Genomic DNA, 15,821 nt, shown 5'->3' on the forward strand with positions numbered 1-15,821 from the left:
CTCTCTTCTCCCTTCTCCAAATGCTCCCTCTCCCCCCACCCTGTTCTCAAAAGTAAAGCCTACGTGCTCAGCTCCAGCACCCTCCTATCCCCTAACTCTCCCATGTGCTCCCTTTCTTTTCTTCTCTCAGGCAAATAATTTGGGGGGGATGACATGGGACATGTTACAGACAGGAGATGTTTGAAGGAGACAAACACAGGGCATCTTTTTTTTCTTCCCTGCAGAGTTCAGATTACAGAGAATTGACATTACCAATGTACAAGTACATGTTTTTGTGGCTTTGGGAGGAAAGAACAGGAAGATTTTAAATGGCAAGAAGGAAAAAGTAGAGCTGAAGTTAGTTTTCCTTACCATTAAGGAGTGCACGACATAACAGATAACTATCTTAAGAGCTACCACAGACTTTCTAATCAACTTGCGATCAACTGTGCAGTAACTGATAAAAAGGGTTCAAAATATAGTTCTGTATTCCTCAATGTATGACAAACATCATTTTGTTATACAAAAAATCACTTCCAAGTTGTGCCAAAAATGAAATTATTTCCCACCAGATGATAGCCAAGATACAACATTCAAGCTTTTCAAACTGGAATTTGTGCAAAAAAATTAAAAAAAAATAAAAAAAATGCGCTTTTTACTGTCAAGAAAACAGATTCTCTGAAATCATCTAAGCTTGCAGGCATCATAATAAACCCAGCTTAAAGTTAAAAACAAACAATATTAACCAATTGTTCTTGTGCTTGACCAGAGGTTTTTTAAATTATGGACATTGACAGCTCCTTTCTAAAAGTTCCTCTACAACTTTGACAACTGGAGTTTCCACTCTGTTGATATGAAGCTGACTTTTTTGAAGGTAATGTAAGTACTGTGTAATACATTAAGATAGATTTGACTCTTTAATATTTATAAGATTAGCATTTATATTAGACCATAATGAGCTCCAATTAGTATCATTCCAATGTAACCTAAGGTCTATAACCCAATTTTCTTACATTTCAGACATCATCTTGAAAAGTAAGATGGAAAAGAATTGATTGATTCATGACAACATTTTTTAGGGTCTACTGGGAAGAAGAATTGCTTGAATGATTGATCAGCATTTTTTATCTGTCGCTTGAGGTATCTTTTATGAAAAATACCTAGTAAAGCTACAAATTCACTGATAATAGCAAGTATTTAGAAATCAACTTTTTCTTTTTTGCTTGTTCATAATCTAAACATTTCCCTTGCTTGTCAAATAAATCTTTAATTAAATTGATTTCCCTTGTTTCATCCTTTTCACAGGTAGATTGTTAAATCAGCTGAAACCTCAAGGTGTTGCCAGGCTGGCATCTAAATAGATTCATTCTGTATAACCCCTGCTGACACTCTGTGTTCTGCTCTAATCAGCAGTGCTGATCAAACAGCTCCCTTTGTAAGGCTTTTGACTCGCGTTTCCAGTGACCACATGTCTTTTGATTGAAAATACTTCATCCATCGAGAGGTGTAAGGGGAAGGAAACCCCTCACTCACACTGGAGAGGAGCCACAGGACATGTAGAGCTTTGTGGAGGAGACACAACCAATGCCTGCATAGTCAGGGGGATAGAATGAGAAAGGCAGTTATGATAGGGATATTTGCCTCAGAGAGATGCAAGGTGTATGAGCCCCTCTAATTTCAGGAATCAGTAGACAGTTAGGGATACACTTGTGAAGATAGTTATGAGTGGACTTGGGTAACTATAAATGATGGGCTCTTTCATAGTTTTCACAACAGCAATTTTTGCTGTATTTCAGTCAAAATAAGGTTAACTGTTTTTAGAAGAGTTTCAGGGGAAAATAGTCCCAAATGAGACATGGTATGGGAATTGTCCATGGGAATAAAAACACAAGAGTTGAGAGGTGTCAGAAGGTGACATATTTGGCCAGTGATGATGCAGTAAGATGAGACGAAATAAAGCTGGACCTGTGAGGGGACAGTGCTTTGTGTGTGAAATGCCACATCTCTGTCACCTGGCCTCTCCAGTATGTATTTGCTGTAAGAATAATTCTTACCAAAGACATAGTCTAATTTTTGTTCCAAAGAATGCCACAGGAAAGATTACCTCCAAACAAAAGAAAAATTATTGTCCCTGGTGGTTATCCTACATAAACCGCAAGTAATTTACCTATTCATACTTATAACACAAGTTAGCATCCAGGCACATTACAATCTACACATGCAAAGTCTTCCACTTGGTGTTAAGCTCCCTCCCTTCACCCAACACAGTTTGCTGGTAATATACACTAACACATTAGCAAACCTACACTTTTGTGCATGCTCCTCATTTAATATTTTCCTACATTTAAGTTTTTGTAAACATGAACAAAACAAATAGCAAGTTGCAAAATAGCATTCAAAAAGGTTACTTACTCTCCATTACATTAGTCTCCCATGCCTTCCACAGGAAAGACATGTTCTTCAGCACAAAACTGGGATTCACTGTTGCATTATTGTGCATACATGAGCTTGCCATAAGCCTACCACAATGCTTTTCATGGCTTTTCTGTCTTCGGTCTTGTCCCTAAACCTGAAGCCACAAGATTAAGATTGTGACCCAAAGCCGAGTTTCAGGCAACATATCCCCTGGTAGATATGTTTCATTTCAATTTATTTTACAAGTTGATTTCTATTCTTCTTGCTTTCCAGTGAAAAGAACAAAATCTGTCCCATGTGCCAAGTGAGTTCTAATAAATCATTACCCTCTTCTAGTCATTTCCATTTTCAATTCATTTCATGCTATCAATTCCCCCCAAGCATGTATTCAAGTCAACTCATAGTATGTACTCCACCAGTGCTTATGGCATATTATCCACTTTGTTTCAAGTTTCTGTTCTCTCAGTTACCAACAGAAGACATTAAATGAGCATAAATGGAAAACAATAATCTTTAGTTCTCTTGTTTTATGTAATCTCACTGATCTCTACTGTCTTGCAGCATTCCCCTTTCAAGTAAAGCCCAGTAACTCTCCAGTTCAGCAGGCATTGTATCTCCTTTGTTACTTCAAATTTACGTTTTTCTCTATACCCAGAAATTGTAAAATCATTCTGAATCAGCATACCATTCAATAAAGGAGGATTTTACAGGGTTGTCAGTGAACATCCTGAAATGGAGATGCCTTTTAGATAGTTACATAATTCAAGAATACTGTTTCTGTAAATCTTCTCTACTACAGCACCATGCACATGCTGATCTATTGAAATCTTGCCTTATATAACCCACCAGTATTTAGGAAACTTAGTACCTTCAATACATCAAAATGCACTACACATGTTCTGGCACACTTACAGCTGAAAATCAACACAGCAAGCAGGAAAGGTGTTGTTGATAGAAGAATAAAAAATTAACTACACGGAAAAAAAAAAAAATAAAAATTATAAAAAAAAAAACACCTTTCAAGATTTTGAAATTGCATACTTGAAGTAGAAGAAATGAGATAAAGCCTTAAATGTCCTTGGGAGCTGTGGTTCAAAATAGTGCATGCAGCACACCCAAATTCAAGGTAATTGAATACTTGAATTGTTTAGAAGTCATAAATTTGCTGTTGTTAAAATCCTTGGGGTACTGGTTGTCTCTTCAATAACATGCTTCATTGAATCACAGAATGATTTGGGTTGGAGGGGATCTTAAAGCCCACCCTGTGCCACCCCATGCCATGGGCAAGGACACCTCAACCAGAGCAGGCCCCATCCAGCCCTTGGGCACTGCCAGGGATGGGGCAGCCACAGCTCCTCTTTGAAGCCTGGGCCTGGGCCTCACAACCCACTGAGAATCTAAATGTAGCTTTCTTTATTTTAAAGCCATTCCCCCTTGCCCTATCCCTACACCCCCTGACAAAGAGTCCCTCCCCAGCTTTCCTGCAGTCCCCTTTAGGTACTGGTAGGCTGCTGTGAGGTCTCCCCACAGGCCTTCTCTTCTCTGGGCCTGTCCCAACCTGTCTCCATTGCAGCTCCAGCCCTCTGATCATCCTCATGGCCTCCTCTAGGCTTACTCCAAGAGGTCCGTGTCCTTCATGGGCTTCCAACCCTCTCCTAAACTAACAGAGGTACCTCAAGCTTGTAGTTTTCATCTGTCCTATCAATGAGAAACCAAAAGAATATAAAAGTCTTGCAGCCAAACCTAGTAACAGCATCCAGTATTACAGACAACAATGGGGAAAACAAAAATAAGCAGTTAATGCTGTCCTGTTAATACTCTGTCCTTTTCAGAAAGGAAGCCTTTCCCTTTACAGAAAGGAAGTGTTACATACATGGTCTGTTTTAGCAAAATATATATAGTTAGTTAGTTGGAGAGAGATTTTGCATTACAGTAAACATGGTTATATATATGCATATCCTGTAATTCTTTCTGCTTCATCCAAGTTGATTACCAGTTTGGGGCAATTAAAGCAAGTGATGCAAGTGATGAATTTGAGTACCCATTTTCTATAATGACTGTACAGTACTGGTGGGAGAAAAGAGGTAGTTAGCAAAAAAATCATGAAATAAGTTATGTATGCAGACAGAGAAGATGCACTGAAAACAAACAGGCAAGAAAAGCCCTTCTGGATCAGACCAAGAGTTATCTTGCTAAGTATCACATTTGCTATGGTATTTGGAAGCTACTACAGAGGAAAGCTTAGAACTGGAGAGTATGGAATACATTCCCCAAATCTCTGTTGGCCCTCAGACCATTTAATCTCAGGGTCTTCTTGAGCCACAGGTAATATTTATTTAAAAAATAAGCTCCAGCAGATTGCTTTGCAGCTTTCCTATGGTTGCATGTTGTCTCAGCAATCACACACTGATTTGGTCAGGAGATCCATAGCTTGAACACACATGATGAGCACTGCTTTCTCTTGCCAGTTTTTCACATGACTTTACTAGCTTCTTTATCCCCTCCAGAGGATCTGATAGAAGTTGCACAATATTAATTCTTTCCAGTAATGTTTATAGTTTCTCTGTCCATTCATTACAAGTATGCTTATCACCATGATGTCTAGGGGCTCTTTCAGAGCTCCTCCTGGTTTCCCAGGGAAGCTGCAGCAGCCAAAAGTGCTTTAATCCATCTGCATTCAGTAATAAGGTTGTGACCTTTATTCTCTAAGGCAGATCTCAAAGTTAACTATGCATTTGTGACCAAGAGATTCAATTGCAGCTGAGGGTTCTGCAAGAATTGCTCTCACAGAGCTCTGATATGACTCAAAGCAGAATATACCTGTCAGTGATGTGGCAGATTTGATACCACAGGTCCACAGAGAGACATTGCTTCTCTTTGCCTACAATACCAAAAGAAGATTGAGGGGGTAGGATTTAATAACAGGTATTTTTATTGCCAATATTAAATGCTTTTTTTCTTCTTCTTCTTTTTTCTATTTCAATTAAAAAAGATTTTTTCAATTTTCAAATGTTATTTCTAGGATTTCTAATGCCTGATTTTTATTCATTTATTTATTTATTATTTTCTTTAAAATGCAGCTAATGTTCACCTAGTATTTAAATGGATTTTTTTTTGTTTGAGCAGATTCTCTTCAACCGGCAAACTAGACTACCTGGTTAAGTGAAATACATTTTAAGGAGCTATTTTCATTTCACATCTGTAGCATGGCTAAGCTCCTATTTATGAGAAGACATTTTCAAAACTGAGTACATCTAATTTATGAAAGGTCTTTGGATCTGTTTCGAAAAGTACTATACAACTTGTACATCTCTTAGGATCACAAGCTCAGTTTAAAAGTACAGAAAACAGCAGGGATTTGATCAAGTATTTTCCTTTAAAATATTTGCTGTAGATACAATCACTTATTGGCATTTTAAATAAACTGGAAGTCTTCACTATTTCCTAAAGCTTTTGGGGGGTATTTTGTCCAGAAGAGCATTTCCCAGAGGCTTATATCACATCTAGAAAGGGGGCTTATTCACAGAGCATTATTCATGATTTGTCTTCAAGGTGTTTTCTATTTTTTGGACAATGTCTTCTGAAGAAAAACAAATAGTTCAAGACAGAATACTTTGAACTTCAAAACTGCCTAAATTTCCCAGTGACAAATGACAAATAAGTCAGCCTTATGTCTCTTGATGTAAACATTTCAAAATATTCAGCAATAATCTGACTTCTGAAGAGGGTCAAGGAATCCTAGCTACTAGTGATTCTGATTCTACAAAATATTTTTGCACCATTTCCCTTGGGGAAAAAAGGAAAAAAAAGGAAACAAAAGAAAAAGAAAAAGAAAAAGAAAAAGAAAGAAAAGGAAAGAAAAGGAAAGAGAGAGAAAGAGAGAGAAAGAGAGAGGGAGAATTTTAGATCTCAGGCTCTTGACATGACTTCAGCAAGGAAACTGAAAGTGGTTGGCCGTGTTTAGCAATAAGCTCAGAATTTTTCTCCATGTGTTGATGTGCCATTTATTATTGTGGGCCACTACATATTCTCCTGAAAACTGAGATTTTAATATCATGGGTCCAAAATCTTAAAATTCCTTCTTTTATTTCTTTAAAGACCAATAACTAGCTCTGAGGAAAATCAATTATTTATCATACCTTAAATCCCTGAGCAACATCAGAAGGATCTCCACAGATATTCCCAAGACACTTCTTTTCATTGCTTCCCAAACAACATTTAACTGAAAGTGTGTATAGCTATTTAGCTGTTTCAGAATTCCAGCAATAACAATAGTTTACAAAATGAAAGCTGTACTGCAGCAGATGGGAAGAGATGGAAGAAAATGCAAGGACACTGGAGGAGATCGGCTGTGGTTCTGAATTTCTTGCACATGTACAATGAATACCTAGCAGATCACTCTCACCCTCGTGTTTAGAAGAGAAAAAAGTCACTCAGTAAAGCATGTGTTACTGACCAAACTGTTCAATCTAATCCAACTGGAAAAGGAGAGAGAAATTTGGCCACCATTTTAATGGTGAGAAACATACCTGTATTTATTTCACTGCAAGCACCACTGGAAATAATGTGTCCGTCAAAGTGGCTTGTTTGGAGCTGACGACAAACTAATCACTGTCTTGTTTAGGTTGATAGACTAAGGCAAACAGACAGTTTAATCAACTCTAATCTTTTCCATCCCTGAAGCTGTATTGTATCTAGGGTTGTCACTGAGGATATGTGTGTTGTGTAATGGTTGGGTATAAGGCATTTGGTTACCATGTTGGGAGTTGCATGTACACCTGACTAAACCCCTTCTAACACTTGATTTAATGTAAGGTACTGTCTCATCATATTAAACAAAAACAAAAACAAAAACAAAAAAGGAAGATCTTCATAGCAGCAGGATTAAAGGTCTTTTCAATGCCTGTATTCAAAATAAAAATTGCAGTGATCTTTTTTTTTTTTTTTTTCAGTTTTCTTTAGTGAAAGGCCAGCTCCTCAAGCTCTGTAACTCAGTTGTGATCAGCTCCTATCTTGCATAATGCTTTTGTTCCTTGATGAGTAAGCTGAGATTCCAGGAGCAAGTGATCCTATTTGATGATTTTAAAACATGTTTTTCTCTGCTTAATGTTGTACGCCAGTTTAATAATTCAAATAGGGCTGGTAGAAATTAGTCAGAAGTGCTCCAAAAAGTATCCTACTTGAAAACTTTTCTCTTGCGAGCCCGTTCAATATATTTCTCTGAGCCCTGGTTTACAAAAGAGAATGTGGATAAGAGGATTTCTGAAACTGGATATTAAAAGATATGTCAGGCTTGGATGTTTTAATAGCTTGTCTAAAGAGAAGTGTTCATTGATACAGCATTTAGTTCAGATTTATTCCTAACTATCAGGATTCATGAACAAGAGGAAAAATATATTTTTGATTTTAAGATTCCAATACTGCTTTTTGCTTTCCTGCTTTTTTCCAGTCCTTATGGAGGGTGTATATATAAGGATAGATAAATCAGCTTACTAAGGTAAAACTGGTACTTAGGAGGAAGGTCTTGTCAGCACAAGAACTGACAAAATAGCTGCAACAAATGAAGCATTTATTGTGAGGAGTCATGAGAATTACTTTGCCAATTGTTAGCTAAGCATCAAGCATTTTCATGTTAACTTGGAAATAGCAGTCTCCATTGAGAAACCCCAGCAGCTGAAATCCTGCTATTCACAAGAAAATAATAAGAAAAAAACCCTTAGTAGACAATATTACTTTGTATTATCTACCAAACCCTATGCATGAGCTCTCCACTTGAATATCCCCACTTTGTTTCACACTGATGTATTTAATGGCCTCATTTGTGTATTGGTTCACATTTTCATTATATTTTGCCATTTAGCATTCTCCATGATTGTGTTTCATTGAACAGATGCACTACAGTTTCTCTGCAGCAAATTCTATGATCCATAATTAGATGTCAATATGTTTTCTTGTAATGCTATTGTGAATTAAACACATTTTTAGTTACATGGACATTAATTAAAATCATATGCTGAATTGTTACATCTTTTCAAGCCAGTTGGAGAAAATATTTCTGGTTTACTCCAGTGCTATAGAACATTCCTTTTTATTTCTTCATTAGTTACTGTACTGGAAGAATCTATCCCTGTCCCACCCCAAATGACGCAACATTATCGTTTATAACAAAATGAATCCTGCCCTGCAATTAATGGATCTAAGTGGTAAAGAATGCCCTCAGTCATATGCATTTACTTGGGGGGGGGGGGGGGGGGGGGTGATGGCAGTTTCTCTAGAAATTGAGACCCACATCTCTTAAATGCTACAGAAGGAAGGCAAGACGCTGAGATTATCTCTTGCCCATTTGCCACTGCCTATACAGGGACATGCTGGAGAATAAATGTATGGCATCAGTAAAAAGTGACCTTAAAACAAAGAAGCCGGTCTATAGTCCCAAAGTTAGAGCCTACAAGCAAAGTTCAGAAACCTGACTGCCGTTAACAAAGAGGATGAACAGAGGGAATAAGACTAGTACTAAGATCTTACATAATCATTGACATGTTTTATATACTAAATGATGTAATTTTTTTCGCCTGTAGGGGAATCAGTTTTGATGGGCAGGAGCTAAGAATTTTCTTTAAAAAAAATCTATAGCAGTAAGTTTTGGAGGAGGTTTCAAGCAGGTCCCAACAGAATGAATGGCATAAGGCTGGCATAAGATGTGTGAAATAACTGTAAACAGCTAGTGGGATGTGAGCTAGTGAGGAAAAGAGCAAAGAACAGCTTAAAATAATAAGGCGAGCCAGTGAGAACCAATATTCTTCCCTATTATTGTAGGTGGCACGTCCTTCCAAAAACACCCTTTTGGTTAGTATAACATTTATTTCTACTTCCTACTCACTGAGGGCAAGTTTTGCCTCCACTTTGCGGTTGCTGAAGTTTCCAAGACATACTTGATGCAATTCTGCTCCAGAAGAGTAAGAGCAGGATTAGGAAAGGAAGTCAGGGTTCATCCTCTCCTGTGCATGATGGAGTTTTACTCTGCAGAACATACTGCTGTGGATTGCATTGGGTAGAGACAGGTAGAAGAGAAAAAAAAAAAAAAAAAGCTAGGTGGTTCCTTTGCACAAACAATCCATGTAAAGCAAATTCTGAACTGTTCAAGGAGAGAGGATTCTGTGCTGCCCCTCTTTTACTGCCCTGCTGTGGCACATCCCCTGCTGCCCAGTCCTACCTCCACAAAATGTACTTACAGGTGTGAGTTTGCTCCAGGAAGAAACAGTGACCCAGATAACAGCCAAATTCTGCTTTTATATACAGTTATATCATACCGTGCCATACAGACAGACAATACAGTAGCTCATTACAATCTCAGTAGCTTTCAAAGGACTGGCTAAGGATTTGGTTAGGAAAGTACAGTAGAACATACAGGGGAGAAAGAAAGAGAGACTAATCCAAGCCACCAAATGAGCTTCTTCCATCTGTGGACAGTTAAAGCTGTCCTATGACACTTTGAAAGCCCACAGGTATTTTTCCACAGTGTGAACTCATTACTAACTCAGATACCAAATGAGTTTTTCTGCAGCATTCCTTGCATTCAGTCCTCCCTCATCCCATCTCATACAAAGCTGTGTAGGGTAGCTTATTACCAGAGCCTGCGGGGATGTTACCTTTAGCATTTTTGAGAAGATGTTAATTGATTAAAACTTTAATGTTTAAAAGATGGGTATTTGCAAAATGAGAAATTCAGAAGGAAGGAAAAAAATCTTTATCCCATTTCATTGTTATTTTGGTGAAAAGTTAAAATTTTTAGCTTTCATAAGATACAGAAAAACTTAGGGGAAAACAAAAAACTTGTGAGTGACTGCCTTTTTCCAAGTTTTCAGCCTGTGAAAGTTAGATTGCAATTTCTCCTCCTGACTTAGCTCTATTTTCAGTGAGAGCACATGCGGTTCTAATGAGTGCCATTAGGTCCGTGACAAATTTTCTGAGTATCAAACCTACTTATGGTAAAACACAGACTTCACAAAATTAAAAATAGTGTATTGAGTTCTTAGGAGATTGAAAGGCAAACATTCTGAACTGTGAATAAGTCAATTTTTTAAAACCTGTAAGAAATCTCAAATTTAGAGAGGAGCTCAATTTGCATGCAAGATTTACTGTAAATTTTAAACACAAATGTCATTGAAATGTTCACAGAATTAGGTTATACAAAAGACAACTTCTGACTGAAGATTCTCTACTGTTTGCAAGTATCACATAGGCAAATAGCTCAAGCAGTTATGAGTATGAGTTTAAAGTCTATAGATCAAGGCTTGGATTCTGTGAACACATCAAAAGTCTCATAGCAGCTCCCAAGGTTCTGCTGATTAACCCAGTAGGATATTAATTAAGGAAACATCTGCCATCCATACTCAGCATTCTCTTTCACCAATTAGGAGAGATCTGGGTAATTCAGACTTCTGAAGCACATCTTTTTTTTTTTTTTTTTTTTTTTTCCCTTCCCCCCAGCCCCCCCTTTTTTTTCCACAGAATTAAGTCTATACAGCACTGACTGAAATGAGCCAGTTTACTACTAAAACAGACTGTAATACCTATTGGAAATAGCATAACTGAAGGAAAAAGAAGATTATCATTTTAAAAATAGTTCAAGCTACCTGACCCAGTTTTGTGTAGCTGACATCTTCCTGTGCCACATACTGGAAGAGCAGGGGGCTAGATAGTCCCTACACAGAGAAAAAGCTCTGGAGTAAAGGAAAACAATGCAGAAGTTCAGTGAAGCTGTATGAAAACAACTAGTTAAGAGCAAAATATTTTTTGACGCTGTATATGAAGAAGTCAAAGTCAGAAGCATGCTAATCATTTTCCTTGCTCTATTATCTGCCTTCACAGATATGGAACGTACCATTGTGCTTAATAACACCAACAGTGGCATCTGCATGACTGCAGCCAAAAGTACAGTGCTGCTTGTATGGTGCCCACTTTGATATATTTAACATAAATAGATTACCAGCAGGTTTTTCTTATACATCTTGTCACTGAGCAGTCTTGTCCAGTTACACCCTTTCCATCTTAACTACTCTACTCAAAGTCAGGTTAAGCCTGAAGTCAGTCATGGCTATACAAAGCTACCAGAGGGATATCACTCCCTGAAAGCTATCCCGAGTCCACCACTTTGATCATGTCAACTTCCTTGCAGCCCACACAGTTCCCCTTTCCTTAACCTGCTGTGATCTTCAGCTTGTGTTCACCACGTCCATGGTTCAGCTGTGTCCTGGTTATCACTCCTCGTGCACTACTGAGATACCAAGGACTCCAATCACTCAGCAACAGACACTTCCTTTGTGCTTTCATTCTCATTGCCCAAAAGAACACGGGGCTCCCTGTAAACACAAAGAAGCACTTCATTTTCCTATTTCAACACTAATCTTAAAAATCCTCCTCTGCCATGATGCTTTACAAAAATTGTCCATGGTTAAGCAGCTGGTGTGCCGAGACCACTGCCTACTGTGCCAGTCAATTTCCTCTTATTTTTAACATTCCCCATGCAGGACCAGCCATCTGTTTCATGTTTTATCCTTTGATTACAATCTTTTGGGGATGGGTTTATTTCTGTACATTTAGCACCAGCCAGACTGGGGTCAATGAACCCAGGCAGCCCCATTCAGTAGTATATAAATACATAGTATAGCCCTTCATACAGCAGTTGCAGGGATTGGGTTTGTTTTCCTTTTGCCGTTGGAACGGGAAGTAATCCAACATTTTTCATTCAGTTCTTTTTATTATTTCTTTAATCAGAATTCAAAAAACTCATAGACAAATAATAATAATAATAATAATAATAATAAAACACTCACTAGCTTTTTTCACTTGAACAGGTATGTCATACAATAATACCATTTAAGAATAAAATTGATTACTGAATACTGTATTTTTTGCAGTGATCCTTTCTCCCTCTCTGTCAGAACCCATGAATGTCAAAGCAATGTATGATGCACCAGGTTTTGTTGCTTAATTCTTAATTACCACTGAGTCAGAATATGTGTGGAACTGTGATTAGCTTTATAACAAAAGAAGCAAAAGTAGAGAAGAACTGAAGGGGATGGGGATAGGGGGAAAGGGTGATGGGACACACGATGACTGGGTGTCTTAGGAAATTTTCTTCTAGTTTTCCTAAGGTAGTTTCTAAAACATCTTAAATTAAACAATTGTTGCACAGTAAGACCTCTTTCAAAATAGTGAAAGATCTACAAGATTAGACGTTGCATGTCAATGGTACCCTCTGGGTTGGTAACATCTGAATGAGTCATTGCTAGACTGCAGGCTTTCTCAAATATATGCCTAGATTTTCCAAAGGTGCTTCATTGCCACCAAAGAGATGAGTATTTTGTCCCTGCAGATGTCTTTTCAAGCATGTTTTAAAGAGCTCTTTTCCTCCTGCTTTGTATGGTAGAGGCATGGCAGGTGGCAAATAATTTTGTTAATGGGCTTTCATGGCACAATAGCAGAAGGTGGGAAAGGTAATTGCAGATTTCCCTTTTGCCTTAGGAAGGCTGAACACATTTTCCCCTAGAGATCCTTAACTAGCCAGAAACAGGCACATCTATGGTGAAGCTACACCAATTGCTTCTCCTGAAGCTGTTACATTAGTTCATTCAAAATTAGATAGCTGTGTCTCCAACTCTAGCCTTTTGTCAGGAGACTTCCGTGTATTCTGTACCAGCCCCTATGCTTTCCAGACATTTTTCCAGAATTCAACATATCTTTACAGGTAAGAAAATGTGGAAATGCCTAAATTATAATTATCAGAGGGCTTTAAACATGCCAGTGCGTATTTCTCAGAACTGAAATGTCTTAGTCCCAGCCATGACCAAAAGATAAGGTGCACTTCTGAAATTTCAGTTCTGAAAAAGCAGTCTGGAAATTACCTGAGTTACAGAAGTTACATGTTGAAGAGGTGTGCTTAATCATAAGAATTTTGGCCTGAGGTGTAGAATGATGATTAATTGCCCAATTGCACCATTTTCAACATCTAGTTATGCACACAATGTAATTCCATTACTAAAATCATCCTGTAGGAACAATGGCAGTATAGTATATCTGGTATACAGAAACAAGAAAGGATAATAAACTAGTAAAAGACCAAACATATAAACAAACAAAACCGACAGGATAATACAGAGGATAAAAGAAAGACAGGAAAAAAAAAAAAAAAAATAGAACAATGGTTAACCTTTTTTTATTCCTCGCTGTTGTTCTGGGTTTATGAAATTCAAGGAAAAAAATAAGTAAATACATAAATTAGAAGGCTAAAAGGATGCAAAGAAAAAAAAAAAGTCTGTACCTTGGGTATTTCCTCGTATTATGGGTCATGCTACAAGAGATGTTTTATTATAAGAATTTTCAGAGGATAACTTCTCCCATATCTCTCTTTTGAAATTGATATTACTGAAAAGAAGAGACCAATAAAATTAAACAGATCCACATTTGTACAAAATCACGTAACATATCGCACATCCATGCAGCAAACCTCAAAACATAAGAGCACAATCCTGCAAGGATTTGCTCAAGGAGGTCTCATGTCTGTAAAGACAGCCCTAGAATACCAGTGCATATTATTTCACAAGCACAACATATGCATTACTTCACATCTGGAGTGCTCTGGAGCAGAAGCTCAAATGTGCCAAGTTATGTGGTGCTTTCTGTTGTAAGAAATGTCTGCTAGGGATTTATAGGGGAAAATTTTACTTTGGCAAGGGTGAGAAACATGTACTAATAATACTTTTCCATTTCAAACATTCATGGCTCATGGGTAGATAGGGACCAACAAATTTATCCATTGGTGATCTAAAACAAAACATGGGCCCAGAGGTGAAACCCATTGTGCCAATAAATGATTTTTCCTATCCTGAATCCACAGGTTGCAGAATAAAGGAATTAAAGCTATTATTCATTTTGGCTTGTTCCTAGTGTTACTGTGTGAAAGAAATAGTTGATTAGCAGCTGCATCATCTTGGTGCAAACTCAATGAATTTGCCCCAAAATAAAGACAAATCACTCCAGTTATTAAGAGAAAAGATAAGCAGTCACTAGGAGAGGAGCTGATTATTCTACCATATTATACTATCCTCTCAAATGTCTTGATTTTGTTTGATTTTTCCCCATCAAGTGCCAGAAAGAGCTGGCTGTCAACAACTCGCAGGTTCCTTTTACAGAGCTGTAGATTTTCCAAGACTGTGCACCAAACCAGAATTTGTGATGATTTACACCCACGCATGCTGTACATGCAGATGGAAATCTGAACAATGAAACAAAGCCCGCATATATCCTTCCTTTTGTGACCTGCAGAGTGGGGATATATGTAGAGCTCCCATCTGTAAAAAATACTTTGTATGGAGTACTCCTTAAAGATTACCTATAGCTGACCCACAAAATAAATAAATAAAATAGTTATTTAATTAATCTGGTTCCTGGCACTATTAACCACAGGAAATATTCTACCCATTTTCTAGACGAGGACGCTTTCTTATGTGCTTCAGTGGCACCAAGTTTTATTTCTAAATACTGAAATTTCTGTGTGGTTTGAGCCACAGAGAAACTACGGCCCATTACCCACTCACCCAAGTATGTACCAATGCAGCCCTTACAGTCTGTGGATTGCTTATCTCTGATCCACATTGACAAGTACAAGGAAAGAAGCGATCCTACCTTTGTTTGCATGTGCCAGATTTGAATGCCTGGAGAGTGGAGAAGCAGAACAGAAGGTTTCCCTTCAGAAAGTTCTTGTCTCTGTTTTTTGTCAATTTTCTGTCAATTCATAATCCATTGATACTCAGAATGACCCACCATTGTTAGGCTTTTCACTTCTGAGATGAATGAATGTCGCTGAAGAACAGGTTAAACTGTTAAGTTCACAGAGATAAGCCTTCAAAACTGGCTATAAATCTAAGTGGATGAGTGCTTTTTAGCCAGCTGAATATAGTTATCCAGCACATTACTAGCATAATAGACTCAGACTTGCCCTAGGCACTTACCTGGGACATTTCAAAGTTTCTTAGAAAGAACTAACAGCTTCTTGTCTTTATTTCAACCTTCCCAGGTATCTTATACCAGTCCTCCACCAGTACTTGGCAATATCACTGTTTTTTCCATTTAGAGTGGCACTTCACACCATCTCATCTCAGACAAAACTTCTATGTGTATTATTTCAACAACCAGAAAGATCTGCCTTGGATATACACCTTATGATATTTAAGATACATGAAAAAGAACTCATTTCATGGATGTTCTTGTTTGTGGGTATAAAAAAAAAATACAATAATATTAACTCCCATTGCATATAACTAAGAAATAGTAAAACATAAAAAGCAGATTAAATATTATGGGTCTCTTAATGGACTCATATTCCTAAATTCAGGACTCATATTCCTGAATTTTCCATAGATTGG

This window comes from Oxyura jamaicensis, chromosome Z (genome assembly GCF_011077185.1).
Source record: "Oxyura jamaicensis isolate SHBP4307 breed ruddy duck chromosome Z, BPBGC_Ojam_1.0, whole genome shotgun sequence".
In the NCBI taxonomy this organism is placed as follows: domain Eukaryota; kingdom Metazoa; phylum Chordata; class Aves; order Anseriformes; family Anatidae; genus Oxyura; species Oxyura jamaicensis.